We start from the raw sequence: 25,885 nt of genomic DNA, 5'->3' as shown, positions 1-25,885 counted from the left end.
CATCCTTGCCAGCACTTGTCATTTATTGATTTGTTGATGACAGCCATTCTGACAGGTGTGAGATAGTACCTCATTGTCATTTTGATTTGCATCTCTCAGATGATCAGTGACTTTGAGCATGTTTTCATGTCTCTTGATCTTCTGTATGTACACTTTTGAAAAGTGTCTATTTAGATCCTTGGCCCATTTTTTTTAATGGATTGTTTATCTTTCTTTTATTAAGATATATGAGTTCCCGCCCTAACCGGTTTGGCTCAGCGGATAGAGCGTCAGCCTGTGGACTCAAGGGTCCCAGGTTCGATTCTGGTCAAGGGCATGTACCTTCGTTGAGGGCACATCCTCAGTGGGGGGCGTGCAGGAGGCAGCTGATTGATGTTTCTCTCTCATTGATGTTTCTAACTCTCTATCCCTCTCCCCTCCTCTCTGTAAAAAATCAATAAAATATAGTTTAAAAAAAAGATATATGAGTTCCCTATAAATTTTGGAGATTAGGCCCTTATCAGATATAACATTGGCAAATATGTTCTCCCATACAGTGGGATTTCTTGTTGTTGTTGTTTTTTTATGGTTTTTTTTTCTGTGCAGAAGCTTTTAATTTTGATGTAGTTCTATTTGTTTATTTCTCCTTAGTTTCCATTGCCCTAGGAACTGTATCAGTAAAGATATTGCTATGACATATGTCTGATATTTTTCTGCCTATGGATTCTTCTAAGATTTTTATGGTTTTCCATCTTATGTTTAAGTCCATTATCCATTCTGAGTTTATTTTTGCGTATGATGTAAGTTGGTGGTCTAGTTTCATTTTTTTTTTGTATGTATACGTCCAATTTTCCCAAAACCATTTATTGAAGAGACTGTCTTGACTCCATTGTATGCTCTTGCCTCCTTTGTCAAATTTAATTGAGCATAATGGCTTGTGTCATGTTCTGGGTTCTCTGTTCTGTTCCATTGGTCTTTACCAGTATGTCTGTTCTTGTGCCAGTACCAGGCAGTTTTGAGAATAGTGGCTTTGCACTATAGCTTGATATCTGGTATTGTGATCCCTCCAACTTTGTTCTACTTTCTCAAGATTGCTGTGGCTATTCAGGGTCTTTTTTTATTACATATGAATATTTGGAGAGTTTGTTCTAGGTCTATGAAATATGCCACTGGCATTTTAATGGGGATTGCAATCTATATATGGCTTTGGGCAGTATGGACATTTTAATGATGTTGATTCTACCAATCCATGAACATGATATATTCTTCCATTTGTTTATGTCTTCCTCTATCCCTTTTTATCGAAGTCCTATAGTTTTCTGAGTATAGATCTTTTACCTCCTTATTTAAGTTTATTCCTAGGTATCTTAATTTTTTTGTGTGCAGTGGTAAATGGGGCTGTTTTTTGTTGTCATTGTTGTTGTTGTTTTGTTTGTTTCTCTTTCTGTGAGCTCATTATTGGTGTATAGAAAAAGCCATGGATTTCTGGGTGTCAGTTTTGTATCCTGCTACATTGCCGAATTTATTTATTAAATCTAGTAGTTTTTTGATGGAGTCTTTAGGGTTTTCTATGTACAATATCATGTCATCTGAGGATAATGACAGTTTTGTTTCTTCTTTTCCAATTTGGATGCCTTTTATTTTTTTTTATCTTGTCTGATGGCTATGGCTAGTACTTCCAGTACTATGTCGAACAGGAGTGGTGAGAGTGGGCATCCCTGTCTTGTTCCTGTTCTTAGGGGAAATGGTTTTAGTTTTTGCCCATTGAGTATGATGTTGGCTGTAAGTTTGTCATATAAGGCTTTTATTATGTTGAAGTATGATCCCTCTATTCCCACTTTGCTGAGAGTTTTTATCAAGAAAGGGTGTTGGATATTGTCAAATGCTTTTTTTGCATCAATTGATATGTTTATGTGATTTTTATCTCTCAATTTGTTTATGTGATGTATCACGCTTATTGATTTGTGGATATTGTACCATTTACCACCCTTTTGTCTGGTGACTGCACCCCCGGCCAGTTTGGGCTGGTACCATTGCATCTGGCCATGAAAGGTCCTATGGGACTGACTCGGAGGTGTGCTCTGGTGGATGTTTGCGGTGTCCTGCGCATCTCCCTTGCGCTTTAATCCGTAATACTTAGTTGAATCTTATTTATCTATACCCTCCTCTGGTGTTGTGAAGAGGCACATAATTTTTTCCCTGACATTCCCTGCTCTTGGACTATGACAATTCACACACAATCTGTACCTTTTTCCTGACGAAACATCTTGCCCAAGTTCCCAATCTGATCTTCAAAGACACACAACCAGAAGCCCTGTTGCATGGGAAAGGTCAGCTCATCACGAGCTAAAAGACACAGACAGTTCATGGTTTGCAGTCCTAGAGCCAAGTGAAAACACCTAATTCCCAAGGAAAGATGACAGAAGGTTCCAAAATGTTTCACGTTCCACCAGCATGAGAGTTGGCTACAAAGGTTAGGAGCTCAGAGATACCACTGTGACATTGTCACACTTTGTAATGTTTTGAAAAGTTGATACAAATTACAAATATCAGCATTCATTTTCCTATAACCATCAGAGTTCTTAGAGTGGGGCCGTCCATAGCATATTTTGTAGTTCTATATTTTATGTTAGTGGTTGAACTATCCAGGGTCACTTCAAACCACACATCTTTAAAGTAGCCTAAAGAGAGTAAGTGGCCCATCCCATCAATAATATGAAAGCCGACCTATGGCTCAGTGCATAGAGTGTTGGCTTGCAGACTGAAAGGGTCCTGGTTCGATTCTGGTCAAGGGCACAGACCTCGGTTGCAGGCTCCTCCCCAGCTCCAGTCCTGGTCAGAGTGTATGAAAGAGGCAACCAATAACATTGTTTTTCTCTTTCTGTATTTCCCTCTCTCTTCCACTCTCTCTGAAAAAAATCAATGGAAACATATTCTTTGGTGAGTAATAATAATAATAATAATAATAATACCATAACACTGCCAGGATCTAATGTTTCTTGAGTATTTACTGTGTGCAGGCACAGTGCTAAGCACTTTGCATATGTTGCTACATTTAATACATAATTACTCTCTAAGATAGGTAGTAATATTATCCTCAGTTTGCATGTGAGGAAACTGAGATACAGGAAGCAACTTGCCCAAAGTCAGTGGAACTAGGATTTGAACCCAGGTAGCCTGTGCTTGTTTCATGTGAGCTTGGAGAATAGCCCTGGAGATGTATTTGGGTGGAAGGGGCAAAGTATAAAAATTCATTGTCTTGGTGCACATTTTCAGGATTCAATACTTGAAATTCCGGCAAAGACCTTTGGGAATGTGGCAAAGTCACTGCTAATGTGGTTCTTAAAGTTGAAAGAAAAACTTGGTCAATGCTGAGCAAAGTAGAATGGCCGAGTTGTTCTGGAAGATGGCAGAAAAAGGAATAAAATAGGTCAAGGGAAGTGGGCATGCTGGGACGGACATACTATGCAGATTAAGAAAATCCCCCAGAGGATTGTGGGCCATGGAAGGACTCAGAGAACACACTCTTTACCAAATCTATCAGAAGTAATCTGGTAAGAGGGGCAGCAGCATCACTAAGAAGATCAGGAGTGGCTTTCTGCAGATCGGAGCTAATGGTAGGGTAAGCAGTTACATACTTGGACTCATTAAAATCCATGGCAATTATAAGGCCCTGAGGTAACAGGGGCAAAGTGGTGGTACTTAACTGCCAAACAATTTTTGTAATGGCCATCAAAGCTGAAGAGACAGTAGGGGCCTTGATGTCTCTTAGACATAGCGTGTGGAGATGGCTAATAGAGCATGGCATCTCTATGAAAATATAGGGAAGTTTTTTTGTTTGTTTGTTTTGGTTTGGTTTTGGTTAACATCAACAACAAAAAGGATGCAAGAATAGAGAAATATGAGACTGAGGGTGGTAAAAAGTCATAATCACTTGCTCAGATCCCAGACCTAAGCCCATTTTGAAATCCAGAACCCATTGACAGAACTGGTTGGTTCAATATGAGAAAGCAACCTGAAATACTGGCAAGGGTGTAGGTATACTGTGACTATTCCCCTAGCCCTTCCCCAAATCATCTATGGCAAATTACTTAGGTGATTTTACCCTGAGGAAGGAATACATAGACATAGCACAGACTATTGGACATAGCATCTGAATTGATAAGCAGAGTGTCAAAGCACCCTTAAGACCGCCCTGTTGGAGTAAGGGCTTATGGGGCCAGGTGATAAAAGAATTTATGGTGCCCATTAAGGCCCATGGTCAACTGTTCTTTTCTCTCAGGGCCCAGTTACATACTACGAGCTGTCTCTCAAAAGTTTTATACTCTAGCAATGACACCACCTTTGGCATAATGGATCCAACCAAAGCTTCTACTTAGTTAAGCCAACTCAAGTCTACAGTCACTATCCTGGATTCATCTAGATTCTCCAGAGGCAGAATGGCAAGTTGAATCAAGATTTGTGTGATTGTGAGTTTATATGTCAAATTGACTGGGCCATCAGCACTCAGACATTATTTCAACATTATTCTTGGTGTATCTGTAAAGATGATTCTGGCTGAGATGAGCATTTGAACATTTAACAATAACTGAGTAAAACAGACTTCTCTCCCTGATGTGTGAGCGAGTGCCATACAATCAGTGGAAGGCCTGACTGGTTGGCTGGGATATTGGTCTTTTCCTGCCTTTGGACTCCAACTGAAACATTGGCTTTTTCAAGTACCCACCTGGCCCCAGACAATATTATTACAGTATTATTGACTATGTTCCCTACGCTGTAATTTATCTCTGCGACTGTTCCATAACTACCAATGTGGGTCCTTTCACTCGCAACCTTGGCTCAAAGACTTCTTATTGGCTTTATCTAAATGTTCTTAGAACTGTGCATCAGTTTAAGACTTTTTTAATCAGACCTTTATCACAGTGGTTAAGGTCCTATCATAGTCTGTCAGCTGACAGCTCCCCTTACATCATAGGTATTTTCCCATCACCAATGAATAAAACTTGCTCTACATTCTCACCATCATTTGGGGTCACACATTTTCACCCATCATTTGTTGTCAGTGTTCTGGATTTTGGCCATTCTCATAGGCATGTAGTGTTGTCTCGTTGTTTTAATTTGCATTTCCCTGATGACATATAATGTGAAGAATCTTTTCATGTGCTCATTTTCCACCTTTATATATTCTATATTTTTTCTTAGTTCATGAAATGAATTATTTCTGCCTAGCAACAGACCTTTCATTAGAAGGTGTTTGGTGAATATTTGTTTAAGTAATTGGATTTGGCTGCAAACAATGTAGAACCCATCTCATAAGTGACTTCTCAAAGTGCAAGGTAGTTACAGTCCACTGAGGACCTGTTCTAAATATTGAAGTCTTTAGATATTTAAACAATCAAAAACTTATTTAGAATGCAGTGAACCAAGTGGACTTGCAGGGAACACTTCCAGTAGACATGCTTTATAGGTAAGGGGACTATAAAGCATACCATTAAATGAAAAAAATAATTTTTCAGCCTTTTCACTACTATTTTACAGTTGCTCAGAAATCTTTGAGAGGCCTTCACCCTTCATTAGATGAAATCCCATCTGGGCCATTGTGATGTGACAAGTAATTTGGCCTCTTCAACCCTGTCAACACAGGTAGGAAACTGGATGAAAATTGAATTATATATCAGTCTCTGTATCTCAGTTTATTTTCCCTGGGTAAAGGACAAGTAAGCATTTTCCTTTTACACATAAAGAATACTTCATTGACTTGATTACAGGATTCTTTACTAATTAAGTGCTCCCCAGAGTCACCATTTTCAATGTCTAGCGATGATTTGGTACAACATGTTTAGCACTGATCCACCGATGGAATGCACTTATCTGATAAGGGAAGAGCTTGAACTGTGCATGCTTTAATCAGGAGGTCATGGCAATTGCATCACAATTTTACCCTCTCAGGTTAGAATGAAGAAATAATTATGAATATGCATGACTAGAGATGTGGAAATGTCATTCTTTATTTAGTAATCCTGAAAAAAATTAGGATTCTCTGTGATTCTCAGTGTATTCTATGACCTCAAAAATAATTGAGACACCTTTTTATGTATAGCGGATGTTTGTTTTTATCTATCAAATATTTTTTTCAGAAACTCCTGGATAGTCAATGGATTGGAAATGCTAATTATTTTTAGTACTTCTTGAATTTTATTTTGTGATTTTTGTGGGTTCTTTTAAACAGCTTTACTGAGGTATAATTGATCAGTTTTATTTATTAATACATTTTTAGATATTTAGATATTTAAACAATCAAAAACAATCAAATACAGAAAAGTTACAATGATGTGCAGAGACATCCTTTATAATTCAAATCCAGTTTTCCCCATTATAAACATCACATACTACTATGGTATATTTGTCACAACTAATGAATTGATAGTGATACATTATTATTATTATTACTAGAGGCCCGGTGCACAAAAATTTGTGCACTCGGGGGGGAGGGGGGGTCCCTCAGCCCGGCCTGTGCCCTCTCGCAGTCTGGGACCCCTCGGGAGATAATGACCTGCTGGCTTAGGCCTGCTCCCGGGTGGCAGAGGGCAGGCCCAATCCCTAGGTGCAGCCCCTGGTCGGGCTCAGAGCAGGGCCCATCCGGGGGTTGGAGCGCCGCCACCCTCACACTCAGGGCAGGGCCGATGGGGAGGTTATGGCTCTACCCCATCACACACAGAGCAGGACCCGTGGCGGGGAGGGGGGTTGGGGAGCTCCCCCCTATCAGGCACAGAGCAGGGCTGCTCAGGGGGTTGGGGCCCCGCCCCCTGTCACACACAGAGCCGCAGGGCGATCAGGGGGTTTGGGCGCTGCCCCCTGTCACGCTGATCCCGGTGCTGGGAGGCATATTACCCTTTTACTATATAGGGTAGAGGCCTGGTGCATGGGTGGGGCTGGCTGGTTTGCCCTGAAGGGTGTCCTGGATCAGGGTGGGGGTCCCCACTGGGGTGCCTGGCCAGTCTGGGTGAGGGGCTGAGGGCTGTTTTCAGGCTGGGGGTGACTGAAGTTCCCAACCGCTCCTTTTTTTCTTTTTTTTTTTTTTAATTCTGGGCCAGCTTTACCTTGAGGCTTGGCTCCAGCTCTTAGGCCTCCGGGCAGCTGAAAGTAGGTTTCTGGCCTTTGCTTACAGTGTTGCGAATCTGCTGGCTGAAGTCTGACGGTATTTGTTACAATGTTTCTTAAACTGCCGGCTCAGAGGCCTGCAGCCACAGGCGGGAACGTTGGTTTCCTCCGTCACTGAGGCAAGCAAGCCTCATGTTAGTTTCAAGCTGCCTGGCTGCCGGCCGCCATCTTGGCTGACAGTTAATTTGCATATCTCGCTGATTAGCCAATGAAAAGGGTAGCGGTCGTACCCCAATTACCATGTTTCTCTTTTATTAGTGTAGATTATTATTATTATTAACTAAAGCCCATGTTTTCATTCAATTTTCTTAGCTTTGACTTCATGACGTTTTTCAGTTTAGGATCCCATTCAGGATAGCCATCAAGTCTCCCTTAGGCTTTTTTTTTTTTTAATCCTCACCCCAAAATATGTTGAGAGAGAGAGAGAAAGAGAGAGAAGCATTGATTGGTTGCCTACCATAGGCACTGCTACCAGGATAGAATCTGAGACCTAGGCATGTGCCCTGACCCGGAATCAAATCCAAAACCTTTTTGGCTTTTCTTGACTCTGACAGTTTTTAAGGGTTTTTTAGTTTTTTATGAACTTGACAGTTTGAAGTACAGATAAGGTATTTTGTACTAACTCTGTTAAGTAGTATCCCTTATTTATTTTGTACAGATTCATACATCAGCAAAGTAATGTCTCTATTTAATTGATCATATAGGGTGTCCCAAAATTCATGCAAAAAGTAATTTTGATAGGAAACACAGGTTTATAATTAAAAATTGTAAATTTTTTATTGATTCATAAAGTATACAGTATAGGGTTATGTACGGAATAGCACATCGGGTAAATGGCCTCCGCAGCTTTGCTGGAACATACACAAAGCCATGGTCTTCATTGGTCTTCATTGTCCCTGCTCCTGGGCCATAATTGGTACTTGGTAATGCTTATCAAATTGAAGGGATTGAAATCAAAGGGCAACAGATATTAGAATCTGATTCAATAAACCAAGTAAAATTAGGCTTTTATTTTTTGTTGTTGTTGTTAATGCTCACGCAAAATTCAAATCTTGCGTGAATTTTGGGACACCCTATAAAATTTAGCTAGAGACTGGATTATTGTACACCTGTGGTATTTTCAATTTTTTTCAATAAAATCTTCTCACTTAATTTGGGTTGCATTCTTTTAAAGTTGCATGTGTTGTATATTTTTTCAACGATATCTTATACTTTTTTGCAGTGTTTTTTTTTTTTTCCAGTTTTTCACCTTTTATTTCTTCTTCACTTGCAGCAGTTACTCATTCCCTTAGTATTTTCCCCAATCATTGTGCTAATCTCTTGTCCCTTTTATTTTTGTTTCTGTTTACTAAAATCTTGAGATGAATTCAGTTTAGTGAATTTACAAAGTAAAAACCTTCCTTCTTGTCTCTTGAAAGAATGATTGAAATAGGAAAAGCTAGAACTCCAGAGGAACAAGTGAATATCATAGACTGCATGTGAAAACTGGTGGACTAACAAAATAAATCAATACATTAGGCTACAGCTTCAGTGGTTACGTATAGTTTGATCACAGTTTAAGAAACGAAAGATGCTCTAGTCCATATCACTTCTAGAGACTGCAAATAGCAAGCTGAACCTTACCTGCTGATGATGTGTATTCCTGCTTTGTGAGCATTGACTTTGTAAAGCAAATAATAGCTTCCGTTTTAGAATCTGTATATGTGTCTGACATGCAGTAAACAAGTTTATTTCTCTTTCCTCTAAATTAGGATGAAACAATGCTTAGTAATTTTTCTTCCTTAAACTAGGTGGTAGTTACATGTGCTTTATTTTAAAAATACTTCTGATTTTTATGCTCTTTTGTTTGTCTGAACTATTTAATAAATTTAAAAAAGAAGAACTGTGTTAAATTACCTTTGCAAGTCCGAAAATGGTAAAGGCACAAAACACAGACGGTTCAATGACTGTGAAATCATGTGAACAGTGATCAAAGCTGTATATTTGATTTCTTGGAATTACCGTGATTCTAGTCGCTTTGAAAGTAAATCATTGAGGAGGAAAAGATAAGATTATAATAATGTTAGAGAGATATGAGCATCTGCTAGAGAAAAGCACAGTGCTTATAAGATAAACCTGAGGAATCCACTTAAGCTTCTAGAATAGCACAGCTCTGGATAAAACGGAAGATTTCTCTTTGATTACTAATGAGACGGCTTCTGAGTGATTTTGCCAAAAGGTTATTTCCTAATTAGAACCAAGTGAAATTGTATCTATGAGATTTAGAAACGAAGAGAGCTGCTGTTATATTAGAATGCCCGTAAGAACAGCGATTGTAGCAGCCACAGGCAGCCATTGTTAGGTGATGACTGTAGATACATTAAATTTGTATGTAATTGATTATATTGTAGAATTGCATTCCTTTGTAAAACTGAATGTAGAAATAATCTTTCCAAAGTAATATCTTGTTTCTCCAGCTTTATTGAGTTATAATTGACAAATTATACATTGACAAATTGTAAATTGTGCCAATTCAGAATTCAGGGTGTACAAGATGATTATCTGATAGACATGCATGTTTTGAGTTAATTACCACAATGAGGTTAGTTATTGCATCCATCACCTCACATGGTTGCCTTCTTTTGTGTGGGTGGTGAGAACATTTAAGGTTTACTTTAAAAATAAAATTCAAACAGTATTGTTAAACATAGTCACTTAACTATACACTATATCCCCAGAACTTATTCATCTTATAACTAAAAGTCTCTACCCATATCATCCCCCAATATTGTAGCAACATCCCTCACCTCCTAGCCACTGGCAACTCTCATTCTATTCTGTTTCTATGAGTTTTACTTTTGTTCTTTTCTTTTGCTTTAATGCAAATTTATGTTATTAAGGTGTTCTCTTATGGCAGCCTGAACAGACTAATACAGATTTGAATATAAAGTGTGTATTTTTATGTTGACCTCTCAATGGAAGTAAAAGTAGAGTTATTTTCTAGGTGTCTGAATATTCTTATCTGTTGGGAGATTGAAAGGCTTTATAATTTTTGGATTCTCATCCGCTCTGGAACTGCTCCAGCATTGGAACCTGTGAACAATGTGTTCACAGTGCTCACCTCAATCCTCTTTTATCCCAGGAGCTTGGCCAAAGACCTAGTTTTTCAGCTGTATTTTATGTTGGCTGACAGGTGTTGATCAAAAGATTCGTCTTATTAAAATAGATGATAGTTTGCCAAGTTCCCTATTTGAAATTGCTTTAATATAGGCCTTCAAAAATGTGAGAAATCTGTTTGAAGTTCAATACTGTCTGTTAAGATTTGTCCTGGAGAATGAGAGTGAATTAAAATCTTGAGATGGTTGGTCAGTAAGAGCTTCATATGCTGAATCGATTTTTGATAGTACCATTTAAAGAAACAGTGCTGATGAATTTGATCAATTTCATGATAGTTGATGACATTTCTTTCAGATATGTTGGCTGTGGTATTAATGCTAATGCATGCTAACACAGAACACAATAAAACTTGATGTGATGCCAAGCACCTCAAGGACTTCATCTACATAGAGTTTCCAAAATTTTGCCTGAGTAGAGGTTTCACATTCTCAATAAATCTTCCACTATCACAAGGACACTGTAGACTTTGCAGCTTTTACAAGGGCTCCTATAATTCGGGTCTTTTCAGACATCACCATAGTGAACATAATAGATAAACACCAGTATGTGACCAGACTAAAAGGCTACACAGGTTCATATTTTTGAAAGTTGAAGGTAAGTCACATAGCTCCCTGTTCTTGTAGCCATTATATAGCTGGCTTGGTTCAGTGTATTAGACAAATATATTACCGATTGTGGAAGGAATGATGTCATCTGACTGCAGAGTTGCTTAATGCTTTTTCTTCTGTTCTAAGCCATAAACAAGATGGGCCATTTAGGATGCATGTGCTTCATCACTAATCTACATTCACCCAAAGTAATTTCCCAAGTATTAATGTAGCAATAATGTGAAATTATTTTAGTCTCTGTTTTCACATATTTAAAATATACATTAAACTGTTCAAAAAATCATGCACTAATGAGTTCATCCAGATTTTTTGTGTACAAAAGACTTCTTAGAATTCTAATCTTGAGTCACAGTGTGGAGAGGTCAACTAAAGAAAACATCTGTAGTTCAACCAATAAATCTAAAGCATTTCTTAGACTCCTAAAGTGTGTCAGACTCCCGGTGTGTTTAGAACAGGTGCTGTAATCCAATACTTACCTCCAGATTACAACTGGGAACTTTTAAAAGTTCCAGCTAAGTGGTATTAGCACAGTGAAGCTAACCAAAACCATCCATAACACCAGTCAGTGGTTTTAATCCCACCAGGGTATTAAGCACACAATTCTCATTTCCTTATCAATCCCAGAGAGGAAGGAATATTTGGAAATTCAGGTTAATTCTTCCATTGATAGATTTATGTGTGAGCAGAAATAATTATTGCTTTGGAGCAGCTTTTAAAAAAGAAAGACTAACAAGGCGTGACCTGTGTTCTACTTTTTGACTCTATACTTTTCCTCTCAAATCTTATGAATGACCTATAGCCACCGGTGTCTGTAACTATATGCATTGAAGAAAGATTGCTATTTAGGCCCATCTTTGTGAAATCTTTAGGGAAATAGTTTAATCCTCATATATTTAAAAGGCAAATCATGAGCTGTAACTATATGTTTTTGAACTAGAGTATCTCTGCTTCAGTAGTAATTATAGAAAATATTCTGTAGGCAAAAGAAGAAAACAACGGTGGTGCAAACCACCACTGTGTTTAATTGAAGCTGGTCAGAAATTCTAAAGGACAACAGTTGCATTGGATTTACTAGAAATAGGATCTTTCTATCTCTGCCCAGCATGTGGGTAACTCTCACATTGAAAGTTACAAATACATGTTAGCATCAACTTGTGCAGTGAAAATGGACTTAACGTTTGGGAAGACAATTCAACTCAAGTGGGAAAATATTTTTTTAAAACTTCACTGTGTTGACTTTTTCTGCAGATAAAGTGTTAAATCAAAAACAAGATGAAAAACCATGTGTCTATGTGGGTTTCATTACTTGCTAGTGTCAGAGGAATAGAAAGATGAACATAGATGCCTTAAGATTACAAGTTAATCAGAGATATCCTATCTAATAATAGACAAACATGGTAATTAACCGTACCTCTGACACGCTTCCCGTTGGCTAATCAGGGCAATATGCAAATTAACTGCCAACCAAGATGGCGGCCGACAGCCAGGCAGCTGAAGCGAACAGGAGGCTTGCTTGCTCCAGTGAAGGAGGAAGCCAAGGTTCCCCGCCTGCCACTGCCAGCCTCTGAACTGCAACTCTAAGCAACTTTGTTGCAATTATAGAAGTTAAACAAACTCCAGAAACCTGCTTTCAGCCGTCAGAGCTGGAACAAGAAGGACCACAACAGTGTTACAATTATAGAACCCAAACGAACCCAGATCCCTGCTTTCAGCAGCCGAGGTCTCAGAGCTGGAGCCGAACCTCAGAGCTAAAGCCGGTTCTCAGCTCCAGTAACAGCCATAGAAGGTAAATAAATCCCAGAATTAAAAAAAAGAAGAAAAAAAGGAGAGGTTGGGAGCTTCAGTCGCCCGCCAGCCTGAAAAGAGCCATCATCCCCTCACCCAGACTGGCCAGGCATCCCAGTGGGGACCCCCACCCTGAAGCAACAAGATGGCAGCTAATTTGCATACTGAAGGCGGGCGGCAGTGCTTGAGGCTGTCCGCTGTCCCAGGACCCGGATCTGTGACCCTGCCGGGCAGGGGGAAGTACTTGAGGCTGTCTGCGGTCTGGACCTGGATCCGTGACCTGGCAGGCAGGGGGCACCACGGGAGGCTGTCTGTTGTCCTGAACCTGGATCTGTGACTCTGCTGGGTGGGGGGCAGTGCTTGAGGCTGTCCATTGTCTCGAAACCAGATCTGTGACTCTGATGGGCGGGGGGCAGTGCTTGAGGCTGTCCACGGTCCTGTGACCCGGATCCGTGACCCTTCCCGGCGGGGCGGCAGCTCTCACAGGGGTGGATCAGCCAGGGTTGGGCAGGGCAAGACGCCTGGCTTCCGCCTAGCCCCAGTCACTCTGGGAAGGTGAGCAGTGCAGAGAGCCTCTGGACAGGGGAGGCAGGCCGGCAGAGAGCGGCCTGTACTCCCCACATGGCGGTGGTGACAGCTGTAAGTGCACCAAGCGGAGCCTGCAGGCTGAGCTGAAGTAGCACCTGCAGGCCATCTATGCCCAGGAGTGGCTGCGCAAGATCTGCCTCCTGGCCCAGAAGGTGCAGGATCGCAGGGACAGCCACCATGGCAGGCCAGACTGACGTCCTCCTGGCCGCACCACAGGGGTTTGTGGATCTGCAAAGCCAGAGGCCTCCGGTGTGCACATCCCCCACTGGCATGCGAACATCCCCCAGCACACTGTCACCCTCCCACGCCTTCAATAGTTGCAAACCAAGGCGTGCACAAGTTCCCCCCACCTCTCCACCTCACTTCCATCAACCCAGAATGCCTAACACACCCACAGGATGTGCACACATCCCCTCTGATGTGCTCACGTCCTTTGGAGAGTGTCTGGGTGTTCTGGGTGCTGAGGGTGGGTGCCTGTGAGATGAACAGTGAGAGGGTGGAGTGGTGATGCCCTGTTCCCACGGAGGCCAGTGCAGCTATGAGATCACCTCTGGGGGGTTAATGCAGGTGCTGAGGCAGGAGCAGGTGCAGACAGACACACCTGGTGGGCACGGGTGGCCCTCGCTGAGGTGCCTTCCGTCAGTGTTCAAGATCAAGAACCCAGAGGCGGAGAGGAATTCCGTCCTCTCAGTGAAACAGTGGGATAGCCGGGGTGACTGTAGAGGAGGAATGTGCACTTTGGGTGCCAGCACCCATGAGCAAAGGCTGCCCTGACTGAGCCTCGCTTGCTTGGGGCCTAGCGCAGGTGACAGGACGTGCTTTTCCAAATTAATGAGAGAAAACGTTGATTCTCCTGCTGCCCACGAAGGTGGAAAGTGAAATGGGGAGACATGTGGGGAGTGAGCGAGGTTCCCTGTCCGGGGGTTCCAAATCTGCTGTTGTTTTCTTTCACCGCTGACTAGAGATATACAGGGTGTCCCCCCAAAATGTATACACACTTTGAATACCTACTAATTCCAATGGTTTTAAGCATAAAAAAGAAACAACAATGGAGCTGTTATCTGTTAAAAGTGTGGGCACAAACAGGCAGTTGGACATTCCCTGAGGGGTCTCAGATTGGAGAGGGTGAAGGCCAGACTGAGGGGCCCCTTTCCCCCCCCTACCCCAGTGCATGAGTTTCATGCATTGGGCTACTAGTCCTAAATAATAAAAGCTTAATATGCAAATTGTCCCCTCCACCTGGAGTTCGACCAGGGGGTGGCGGCAGGCAGTCGGGAGAAGGGAGGCCCCGGCCAGCAGCCAGCAGCTGCTAGGGACCCTAGTCGTGTACAAATTTCTATTAATATTATAAAGAACTAATGTACTATGTGTAGAAACAAGAGACAAGCTTATGACAAAACTTGTCCTACAGGCGGGCAGGATCATTCGTTTTGGTGGCAAATAGAATGAGAAGGTCTTCATGAAGGAGATAACACCTGGCCTGGATTTTGAGGAATAACTAAACTTTCCTTCATTTCTTCCTATTTTTAAAAGAATTCAGAGGCAAGCATAACAACATCTATCTATCAATAGCTAGATTTAAAAAAAAACAACAAACAATATAAAAGCTAAAAAATAGACATTCAACAGAAAACAAACCAACATGCTAGTGTGAAAATGTACATCCTGTGCAATGATGAGCTCTGGAGATGAATATACTTTGTCTCACAAACACTGTTGAGCTGAACTATACAGCCCAGGGGATGTTGGTAAGGTGTTACATTATGTGGAAAATGTCCCAGGCTCTTAAGTTAAAATCTGGGATTAAAGAGTGCATTCAGAGTCCACCACCCAGTGGGATGTGGAGATATTAGCTGTCTATGCTGATGGAAATACAGCATGCGACCTCACGAAGCCAAGGCTCCATTTATTAAATGGCTGGGGGAACTATTTCTGAGCTGAAGGCACAGTGAGATATGTTAAGAAGACACCAAGGTGTCTGCTGTGAACACAAGCAAATCAGAAAGCAAGTTCTTATTTTATTACCCTGCTGAGTGAGGAGCGGCCAGCAAGTAACAATGGGGGTTGGGGCGTGAGGGCCGGTGGAGGAGATGTTAGTGTGATTACAGTGTCTGGAGGGGATGCCTTTTCTTACTATTCTCCTCTTACATTGTATTTATTTTTGCGATATCAACATTGTTTTGCTTTTATACTGACCTCCTGCTTTATTCAGCACTGGAGAAGTTCAGAATGTGGAGGGCATCAGAAACCATGAGACCAAAGGCTTTGTGTTATTGCAAAGCCAGAAGAAGAAAGCTGGGTGGGAATGCATATCTCCTCAGGGTCAAAAAGATCAGGAGTTTTTCTTGGGCACTCAGCTGTAATGATTCCCGGTCTTCATTAGAACATGCTCAGTTTGACTCTGCATCAAAGGGTCTTCATGCTCTCAGGGTGTCTGTTTTGCAAGGCTTGGGGGAGGGGATTCCAGAGGAGGCAGCAGCTCTGAGAAGGCTGAGAGCCTCATAAGTCCTCGAGATGTTGTTTGAGAGTAGGTGTGAGAGAAGACGGTGATACAGCTTGTTGAATGAAGAATGTCAAGGACCTCAAATGCAGGACTAAAGGATTTAAGACTTTCGTCTTAAAGTCCACAAAGAATTATTAATATTTTATGCATTGGAGGTGATGAGATTTGTGTGTCATCAATATCATTTCAATGGCAGCTGCAGGGATAGATTAGTCTAGAGAGGGCGGGCGGGGGGAAGGGGGAAGAGAAAGGAAAAGGCATGAGTGTGCTACCTGGAGGGAGAGCACACTGGGTCCTCCATCCTAGGGATTTTAAGGTGGAGATTTTAGGGAAAGGTCTTAATAGAATATTCAGCAGTTTTCCAGGTGTGTCATTTCAGGGTTGTGTTCTCCGCTGATTGATTGGCTGGCACCAGGGCAGGGGGTCATTATTCAATGCAGCTGGTCCTGACATCAGCCGTGGCTAGTTTTACTGCTTATCTGGGCCTACAGCTCAAATACAATTAAGGCCTAGATGTTATCTCTAGGGAGGAAAGGTCGGGGGTCCAAACTGCAAGATTAGCAATATTCTAGGGGAGGAAAAGTCACCCTGGGAGCAAGGTCCCACCCTACAATTTATTGTTCATTACTAGGCACATGGGGCTTTCCATCCTGGTGACCTTCTGTGCCTGGCCCATCATCCTTGCTCTGCTCATGTCTGTCTAACTGCCTACAGTACTGCCATTCCTGCCCAGACATCTCTCCCGTCATCTCCTGATGCCACTGACTATCTCAGCCTCTGGGACTGAGGGCTGGGCTTTAAAATGCCCATATTGCTGTCACTCAGTGGCACAGAAACTTCATCTTTGAAATCCAAACTCACTTGACCTATAGAGGCTCTTGTTTCTCCATTGGCTGCCTGGAGGCGCATACAGTGCAGGAGAACTAAGACCCCATGGAGTGAACTTTGACCAATGGGAGATAGGAAACCAGAAAGAGCCATCTGGTAAATTGCTTGCTCTTTATCTTCTAGTGGACTGTTCTTAGATTTAGAGGTTCCATTTACATTTCAAGGGAGGTCCCATGAGACCTGAGAATAGCTATATTTTCTCATATCCCTTGACTAGTTTGGTAAAACTAGATGAAAGTGTACAATGCATAGTCAAGAAGAGGATGCAAGCAGAGATCTGCCAAGGTATTTTCTTTCCAAATACATTTGTATTGATTTCAGAGAGGAATGGAGAGGGACAGAGAAATAAAAACATCAATGACGAGAGAGAGTCATTGATAGGCTGCCTCCTGCAAGCCCCATACTAGGGAATGTGCCCTGACCGGGAATTCAACCCTGACCTCCTCATAGGTCAACGCTCAACCACCCAGCCACCTTGACTGGGCCTGAGGTGTTTTCTTTAGCTTCCTGTAGCCAATGAATTTATTCTCCTTTAATGAGGGAAACTTGAAAATTAATACCAGAATAGTCTGCATATTATGAGCAGTTCCTTTTATGTGTAACAGAAACATAAGAATAAAAAGTGTGTTTAAAATTCCCTCCTTCTCAGCTTTCCAAGAAACACAGATCCCGAGGACTCCACTTTCTGCTTTTGGGAGCAGTGGTGGATGAGATTGCAAGTGAGAGAAGCAGGTAGAACTTCAGGAGAAAGGGCCCAGTGACCCAGAGAAGCCGAAGCTGCGGAGAGAGGATGAAGAAGGAGGACATGCATGAGAAGACAACTACTTTAAGCAGCAGCAAGGACAAGTAGAACTTTATGAGGAAGAAGAAGTACCCACAATATTCTAGAAAGTTTAAAATATTTCTGTAAACTCCACCCTCAGCATCCTAAATAGACCTTCAAGGAAGAGCTTCATCACTGTTTAAGGGGTGGTGGGTGTTTCATTGTACTGTAACACCATGCTAAGGGCATCTGGAAGCCAGAGCAGGGTACCTGATTTGGTTCAGGTAGTACACAGGAACACTGCTCATTGGTTAACTCTTCAGTAATATTTGCATACATAATTCATTTAATAGTGTGAGTACAGTTACTCTCTAAGACTGGGTATCTGGATCTAAAGTCCTTAGTTAAAGAACCATTTCTGAGTTGACTAAGACCCCAGTGGTGAATCCTAATGCTACCCATTCATCCTCAGTTCTGTAGAGGCATTCATCTCTGCAAATTAAAACTCAACCACACAGCTTGTAAAGCTCCAGTAACACAGATGTGATATACTCTGTAAATCCAGGTGAGCTGACACAATCCCATCTCTACCCCACCTCTGAGTCCCCACAGGTGTGCTCTTGTAACTCACCTCAAGTCTGTGCTGGACTGCCACCCCGTGACTTCCCCAAACCTTTGTTCTGCCTGCCTGCCTGACTTCCGTCTGCCCAGACACCCACAGGTACGTGTGCAATCCCTGGTCCTCCCTCTGATCTCTCTCCCTGGGAAGCAGAACTCTGCTGAGCATTGCTTTGAAGCCAGGAGACTGGTGACTCCGCATGACCTCATTATTAGGGGGCCTTTACTTCTGTCTTCTGATGTTAATTCATCCAGAAACTGGAAGTGAGAACTCTGGCAAGTTCCATTGTCATAGTTGTCTATATGGATTAAGTTCAGGGTGTACAAAAAGCACAGACAATGATGGGCTCAGCGCTATGGAGCAACACATTCCTAACAGCGTCAGGCCTCAAACCAGGCAGGTGGTGAACAAAGAGAAGTCAAATATAAGAGAACCACTAAAACTCTGCCTTTTGTTCAATAGTGCTCTTTCACATCTACTCCCCACCCTTATCTACTCCACTCTGTGTTGTACAATAGACTTCCCAGACTCCATTGTCCTCTGGCTTTCAGCTAAGTTGGCCCAATGGGAGGCACTGGCAGAAGTCTGGAGAACAGGTTAAGGAGAGGACTTGGAGTGCTTCTGTTTTGGAAGATTCTCTGGAAGCTTCTGAGCCCCCTCTGTGGCTGCAGCTCCTGCCTTATAGACCTGCAGTGGCTTCAAGTTCACCAGGTAGACCACATCCTGGGCTGCCCTTCTCCCTCAGTCCCTCCAGCCTCAGGGTCACTAACAATCTATACTAATATAAGGGCAATATGCTAATTAGACTGGGTCAACTGGACATCTTCCAGTCCTCCTTCCTGACAAAGCCACAGTGGCGGGGATCAAGGCAGAGGTGGTTAGGGGTGATTAGGCCAGCAGAGGAGGGCAGTTAGGGGTGACCAGGCCAGCAGGGGAGGGCGGTTAGGGGAGATCAGGTAGGCAGGCAGGTGAGTGGTTAGGAGCCAGCGGTCCTGGATTGCGAGAGGGATGTCTGACTGACATTTTAGTTGGACATCCCCCGAGGGGTCCTGGATTGGAGAGGATGCAGGCTGGGCTGAGGGGACCCCCCCCTCCCACGTGCATAAATTTCATGCACCAGGCCTCTAGTTCCTTAGTAGTGCTAATATCTGGCTTGACTCACCAGCCTTTGTTTAACTTTCAGCTTTCTTCACATGTAAAGTTATCTTTGCTAAATTTACGGTTGAAAATATAAACTGATACCTGAGCTAGAATTGTTTCTACTCCTTCAAAACCAGGAGCATAATTGTCTATTCCTGAAAGAACGCTCTTAGTCAGATCTAAGTGACAAATATTCTCAAATGAATATTTGGTATGCAGCAAAGAAGTCAAGACACTTCTGAAATATTTTGCCTTTTTTTTTTTATTACTTCATGAAAGGATTATTGGGCAAAATCTAGCTACTATGTTCATCTAGATCATCGGTTCTCAACCTGTGGGTCGCGACCCCTTTGAGGGTCGAACGACCCTTTCACAGGGGTCGCCTAAGACCATCAGAAAACACATATCTAATTACATATGGTTTTGTGAATAATCACTATGCTTTTATTATATTCAATTTGTAACAATGAAATTGGGGGTCACCACAACATGAGGAACTGTATTAAAGGGTTGCAGCATTAGGAAGGTTGAGAACCACTGATCTAGATTATCACATTTCCTCAATAATAGATGCTATATTAATCTTCAGACATTGATAAGTTGCTTCTTGTCTAAACAAAAATTGATTCTTTTTAAATAATGTGCTCTTGCCTCAAAATGTCTCTATGTGTATTATTTTAAGTACTAGAGGCCCAGTGCACGAAATTCGTGCACTGGGGGGTGGGGTTCCCTCAGCCCAGCCTGCCCCTCTCACAGTCCGGGAGCCCTCAGTGGATGTCCTACTGATGGCCACAGTCTGGCAGCAGAGGCTCGGAGCAGGCATCCTGTGTGTGTGTGTGTGTGTGTGTGTGTGTGTGTGTGTGAGTGTGTTTGTCTGCTGGGGGCCTGCCCTCAGCCGCATTGGAGGCTCAGAGCAGGCGCGGTGTGTGTGTGTGTGTGTGTGTGTGTGTGTGTGTGTGTGTGTATGTGTCTGCAGGGGGCCTTCCCCCAGCCGCATTGGAGGCTCAGAGCAGGTGCGGTGTGTGTGTGTGTGTGTGTGTGTGTGTGTGTGTGTGTGTGTGTGAGTGTGTGTGTCTGCTGGGGGCCTGCCCCCAGACACACTGTGGAGGCTAGGAGCAGGCGCCCCTCTGTGTTGATCTCTCAGGCTCCTGGCCTCCACTGCGTGTTTTTCTCTCCCTTGAGCTGTGGCCAGGGTGGGGTCCTGCCTACAGGCTGCGCTTTCCTGCTCATGGATCACCAGATCATTGCAGAGACTGGGGGCAGGCCCTGCTGGGTGCTGCCTGTGGGAAACTTTCCTGCTCTGGGATTGCCATGGCGATCCCAGGAGCAGGCCCACCTGGCAGGGGTACCCTCTGCACTTGCCTGCTCTGGGATCACCATGGCGATCCCAGGAGCAGGCCCACCAGGGGGCTGCTCACCCTCCGCACTTGCCTGCTCTGGGATCGCCATGGGGTCCCAGCTGGGGGCGGGGCTTAGGTGGCACATGGGCGTCCTGGCTGGGGCGGGACTTAGGTGACGCGATCGCGCCGTCTAAGCCCAGCCGCCCAGGGCCACACAAGGGCCTCACAAGGGGCCCGGATGGCGTCTGGTGCTGGCCAGCCCTCCTGCAGTATGCAAATTAGCCAATGGGAAGCATAGCAAAGGTACGGTCAATTACCCTTTTTGTCTTTTATTAGATAGGATTTGGCACCATAAAGTCTAAACCTCATATTTCTGTCCTTCCACTCTCCCAAGAGATTAATGGCATGCTCTACCCTGCTATCTCCACTCAAAACAAATTTATCTAATGAACTTATAGAAGTATTAGCTGTTAGGAACAGACAAAAATAGTGTCCAGACATGCCCAATCCACAGACATGCACTCTCTTGTTCCCCAACACAGATCTAACAACCGGATTCCTTCCTTTTGTGGCAGTTGTGGTCATCAGTAGAGGCAATCCTGAAAATAAAGTTGCCAGAATTTTCTGGAAGGGTTCAGAGTTAAAGCAATGAATTCACTACCCTTCTAACACAACTGCTCTGCAGGTGAGTATCTTCACATTGATGATGACAAATACACAGGCATTGTTTGTAGGCAGAACTGGTTCTTCTTATGCGTGTTGCCAAATTTACTGATGGGTTGAGGGTGCTGAAATGAAATTCTTCTATTATAGTATCCAAATGGAACTGTGTAAGGAAGCTACATACCAGTCAGAGTATTGAGACGGATGCTCTAATGAAGAGGACAGGATTTCTTTGAGATGAAGGAAAACTGGAAGGTTGGCCCTGACCTTTCCTGTCAGAGTTGACCTTGGTCTATGCACTTTACTGTGAGTTGTCTGTTGTCTCGTGTGCACTCAGGGTTGCTGAGAGAACCCACGCAAAGTCACTCACACCATGAATGACATGCCGGGAGCACTCAATACGTTTCAGTTTCCTTCTATTGACTAAACACTAATCCAGTTAAAATGAAGATGACTTTACTTCTTTGGAACAGGTGTTTTAAAACATCAAATGCTTCACCCCAGGAATTAGAGTTTTCTGAAAATTGCTTTAGAATCTGAGAATTAGCAATTAGCAGGCCTGTCCTTAGCAATCCACACTTGACTGTAGCATCTACAGGAGGTTGGCTTTGACATGACAGTGTCTCTAAGAATGACCCCTCATCCTCTGTTGTACAAATATGAACAGTGGAAAAAGTAAGGTGGCTACAAATCCTGAAGCTCTAATTATTTTCCAGTGGTTAAATGGCCCAGCAGTTCAGTTGAAGAAAAGCCAACCTATTCCAACAAGTGAATAACCTCACCTTGACTCCAGAAATCAGGGCACTTTGGATGACTCCAGTTGGGGAACATCCCTATGGTAGTGGATGGATGTGTTCCTTTCTAGAAAGATCCATAGACATAGGTAGAATAGCTTCAAAACCATGCTGCTGTCCACTGTGGGAAATAAAAAATTAAGCCATTTTTACTGAGTTTTCTCAGCACAAGTTTTTTATAGTAATTTTTCTTCACATGCGTAAAGGCAATACTCTTTCATCTTCTAGATGAACTTGCTGTACCTATTCCAACAAGCTACCCATATACACATACACATACCTTTTTTCTTTCTACATAAATGGCAGCATGCATTATATAAGAATCTACCTCCTGGTTGAAATGTCAGGTCCATATCAGTGTTTATATTATCTGTGCTGATTGGTTTTTATTGATTAAATATGTTCATTTTGTTTTCATAGCTCCTGACTATTACAGGGTTATTGATTTCAGAGTGTTTAATCTTTTGTCAATTTTAAATCCAATACTTTATTTCCTAATATTTTATAACTGGTTATTTTTAATTGAGTTTAAAACATTTTGAATTATAGTTTGTAATATTTTCAGTCACTTCTCCTTATCTTTCTAAGTATCATCATCATCTGAAAATAGTGATGACTTTTGTCTTCAGTATATTTACCTCTTATGTATTTTGTTGTCAAATTCTATTAAGTAGCACTTCCAGAAAAATATTAAATAATAATGGTGGTAGTATTCATCTTTGTCTTGTTTCTGACTTTAAAAAAACTATTATTATTTTTTATATTTGGAACACTGTTCTTATTTTTAAAATTAATTTTTTATTAGAAATTTGAATGTTGAAAATATTGTTTTTTTTAATAAATTCTAATCCTAATATATAAAAAGCCAGGGTCCATAATGACCAACTGAAGGCTCCACCGAACACTGGAAGTCAATCCTGCAGTCAGTGCCGGTGCAGGCACAGCGTCCCAGCACTGACTGCCGAGGGGGCTGTGGATCAGGCCTGGAGAGAAGCCTGGAGAGAGAGGCAGGGTCTAATCTGCAGCCTCCATGGCAGCTGTTGATCAGTCATTGCCTCTCTCTTTTTCTCTGGGCTTAGCCAGCAGCCACGCCTGTGTTTTTCTCCTGGCCTCCGCAGGGGCTGCTGATCAGCCCAGCCTCTCTGATAAGGCCCGGAGATAAGCCCTGAGATAGACCTGGAGATGCTGACTGGCATAGAAACTGACCAATCAGAACCAAATCTGGGTGAACTGTGAGGAGACAGTGGCTGCCTAAGAGGCAGAGCTTTTGATGCTGACTGGCATAGAAACTGACCAATCAGAACCAAATTGGCCAGCAGGGGAGGGCAGTTAAGGGTGATCAGGCAGGCAGGGGAGAGCAGTTGGGGGCAACCAGGCTGGCAGGGGAGGGTAGGTGGGGGCAACCAGGCCGGCAGGGGAGGGCCTAAACCAGCAGTTGGACATCCTCCAACAGTCCTCGATTGGAGAGGGTGCAGGCTAGGCTGAGGGAACCCCCCTCCATGCACAAATTTTGTGCACCGGGCCACTAGTGTAAATATAATTTAGAATGAAATTGTTGTATATTACTAGAAGCCCGGTGCACGAATTCATGCATGGGTGGGATCCCTTAGCCTGGCCAGTGATCGGGGCCTATGGGGGAAGCCGACTTAGAGGAGGGACCGCGGGAGGTTGGCCACTGCCTCCCTGCAATTGGGGCCAAATGGGGGGCCAGCCAGCCAGGGGGAGGAAACATGGGAGGTTGGCCAGCTGGGGGTAGGAACTGTGGGAGGTTGGCCAGCCCGCCACCCTCCACATTGGGGCTGACCGGGGTGGGGGCCAGCTGACCGGGGGTAGAGACCGCAGGAGGTTGGCCAGCCTCAGGAGGCTGGCTGGCTGCAGGAGGTTGGCTGTGGGAGCACACTGACCACCAGGGGGCAACTCCTGCATTGAGAGTCTGCTCCCTGGTGGTCAGTGCACATCATAGCAACTAGTCGACTGGCCATTCGGCCATTCTGTCATTCAGTTGCTTAGGCTTTTATATATATAGATAGGTACTGCATACAAACTATAATGTTTTTCACAGCTGAATTTGAGGTTTTTATTATTTCAAAATTTTAACTGACATCTTTCATTTAGACCTATTTTCTCATTCCTCATTTTATTTTATCCTGCAGAGCTAAATTAAACTACAAAGACCTTGTTAAAAATGAAATAGCTGGTGCTCTAAAATTATTTTTTTCATGTGCATATAATTAGAAAATATTGAATTTGTTTTGTGTTAAACTTAATTTGAAATAAATTATACATAAATGGCATAATAGTTGTGTTTTAGAAATCAATTAATTATTTACTCATATTAAAATAAAAGACATTTTTATTTAGATTGTAAAACCCCTTGGCAGCAATATAATATAAAACTGTAGCTGATATTATGAAGATAACTTTTATAAATATAATTCTAATAATATCCCTCAGCATTTACTAGGAAAATGAAGTTATTATTATAGGAAGAAGGTAATTATATAACACATAGACACAGACAGCAGTGTGGTGATAGCCAGAAGGGAAAGGGAGCGAGGCAGGTGAAGGTGGGCAAAGAGGTGATAAATAGGGATAGAAAGAGACTTAGCTTTGGGCAATGGGCACACAATGCAGTGTGCAGATAATGCTTTGTTGAGTGTACATGTGAAAACTGTATTGTTTTTTGAACCAATGTCACCCCAATCAATTCAATAAAAATACTGTGTTCTTGTTGCCAGAATTATAACAAATCTTAGTTGCAATGATAAAACTCAACTAGTCGTCTCTAAAATGTGTCTCATATAAATCCCACTATTAAAGTGTTTACTTTTCAATATACTTTCAGTAAAATAATAAAGTCTAAAAGGAATTATTATATGTAAAATTTTAACCAATTATCAATAATCCGATAATTATATTACTGGCTTCACAGAACTGTTATAATAATAAAATGAAATGATGAAACTATTGTTATTGTTCTTGCTAATAAACAGAGATTATTTCATGATTCTGGCAGTGGAGATAAAAATTTAAAAATGAGTGTCATTGATAAATGAGAAAACAAAAGTAAATTTAGAAAACAAATGATTTATATTTTGGTCTTCACTATGAATCTTGTGGAGTAACTGTGAGCTTACATAAAACCTATGGCTGAGTTATACCATCAAGAAGTGAGGGACATGGGATACTCATCAATAATTCCCATCAGTAACTTATTGAGGACTATACCTGGAGGCTTCAGTCAATTCCCTGGCATTCAGGCAAAGACTCCAGGATGCTGGCAGCTGGAAGCCAGGCTGGGCACTGTGGTGTTTGAAGGTACAGGTAAGACATTGATTGCACCTGTCACCCCTTTCATCCTCACTCCCAGATGCACACTTGGGGAATTTATGTTTCTTATTTGCTCAACTTGAGGATCTTCCAGGTTAAAGATCACGATTCCCAGTGGGGAAACCTTCTACTAGGTGATACAGTGAGGGTTCCACTTAACCTAGTACCAAAGGTGTCATTTATGGTCCTTTTGCCAGTTGATCTTTAGTTAAATGGGAATTACTTCACTGGCAGTAGTAACGGATCCTGCTTCTCAGAAGTAGAGTGGTGGTGAGGAATATGTCTGGAATTCAGGGAAGTCTAGGACAACTTTTGGTGCTTCCCACTCAGCAAGCAACCTAGACCAGCAGAAGTGATGCTTGAGGCCCAGAGAATCTAGAATGACTGGCAGAGGAGGCAAGGGAAATGACCTTGGCCTTTGACCCAGCTGGAGGAATGAGGAGTATCCCTTCAGTCCTGGTTTTGTTCTTGTTGTTGTATAGACAGAAATATAGCAATCGACAGTGTAAGTGCTAGAAGTATAAGGTGTCAATATGAATAATTGAAATAGGCCACAAAAGGGAAAATG

Source organism: Myotis myotis, unplaced genomic scaffold, assembly GCF_014108235.1.
Source record: "Myotis myotis isolate mMyoMyo1 unplaced genomic scaffold, mMyoMyo1.p scaffold_m19_p_5, whole genome shotgun sequence".
Taxonomy (NCBI): domain Eukaryota; kingdom Metazoa; phylum Chordata; class Mammalia; order Chiroptera; family Vespertilionidae; genus Myotis; species Myotis myotis.
This window is presented reverse-complemented; position numbering follows the sequence as displayed.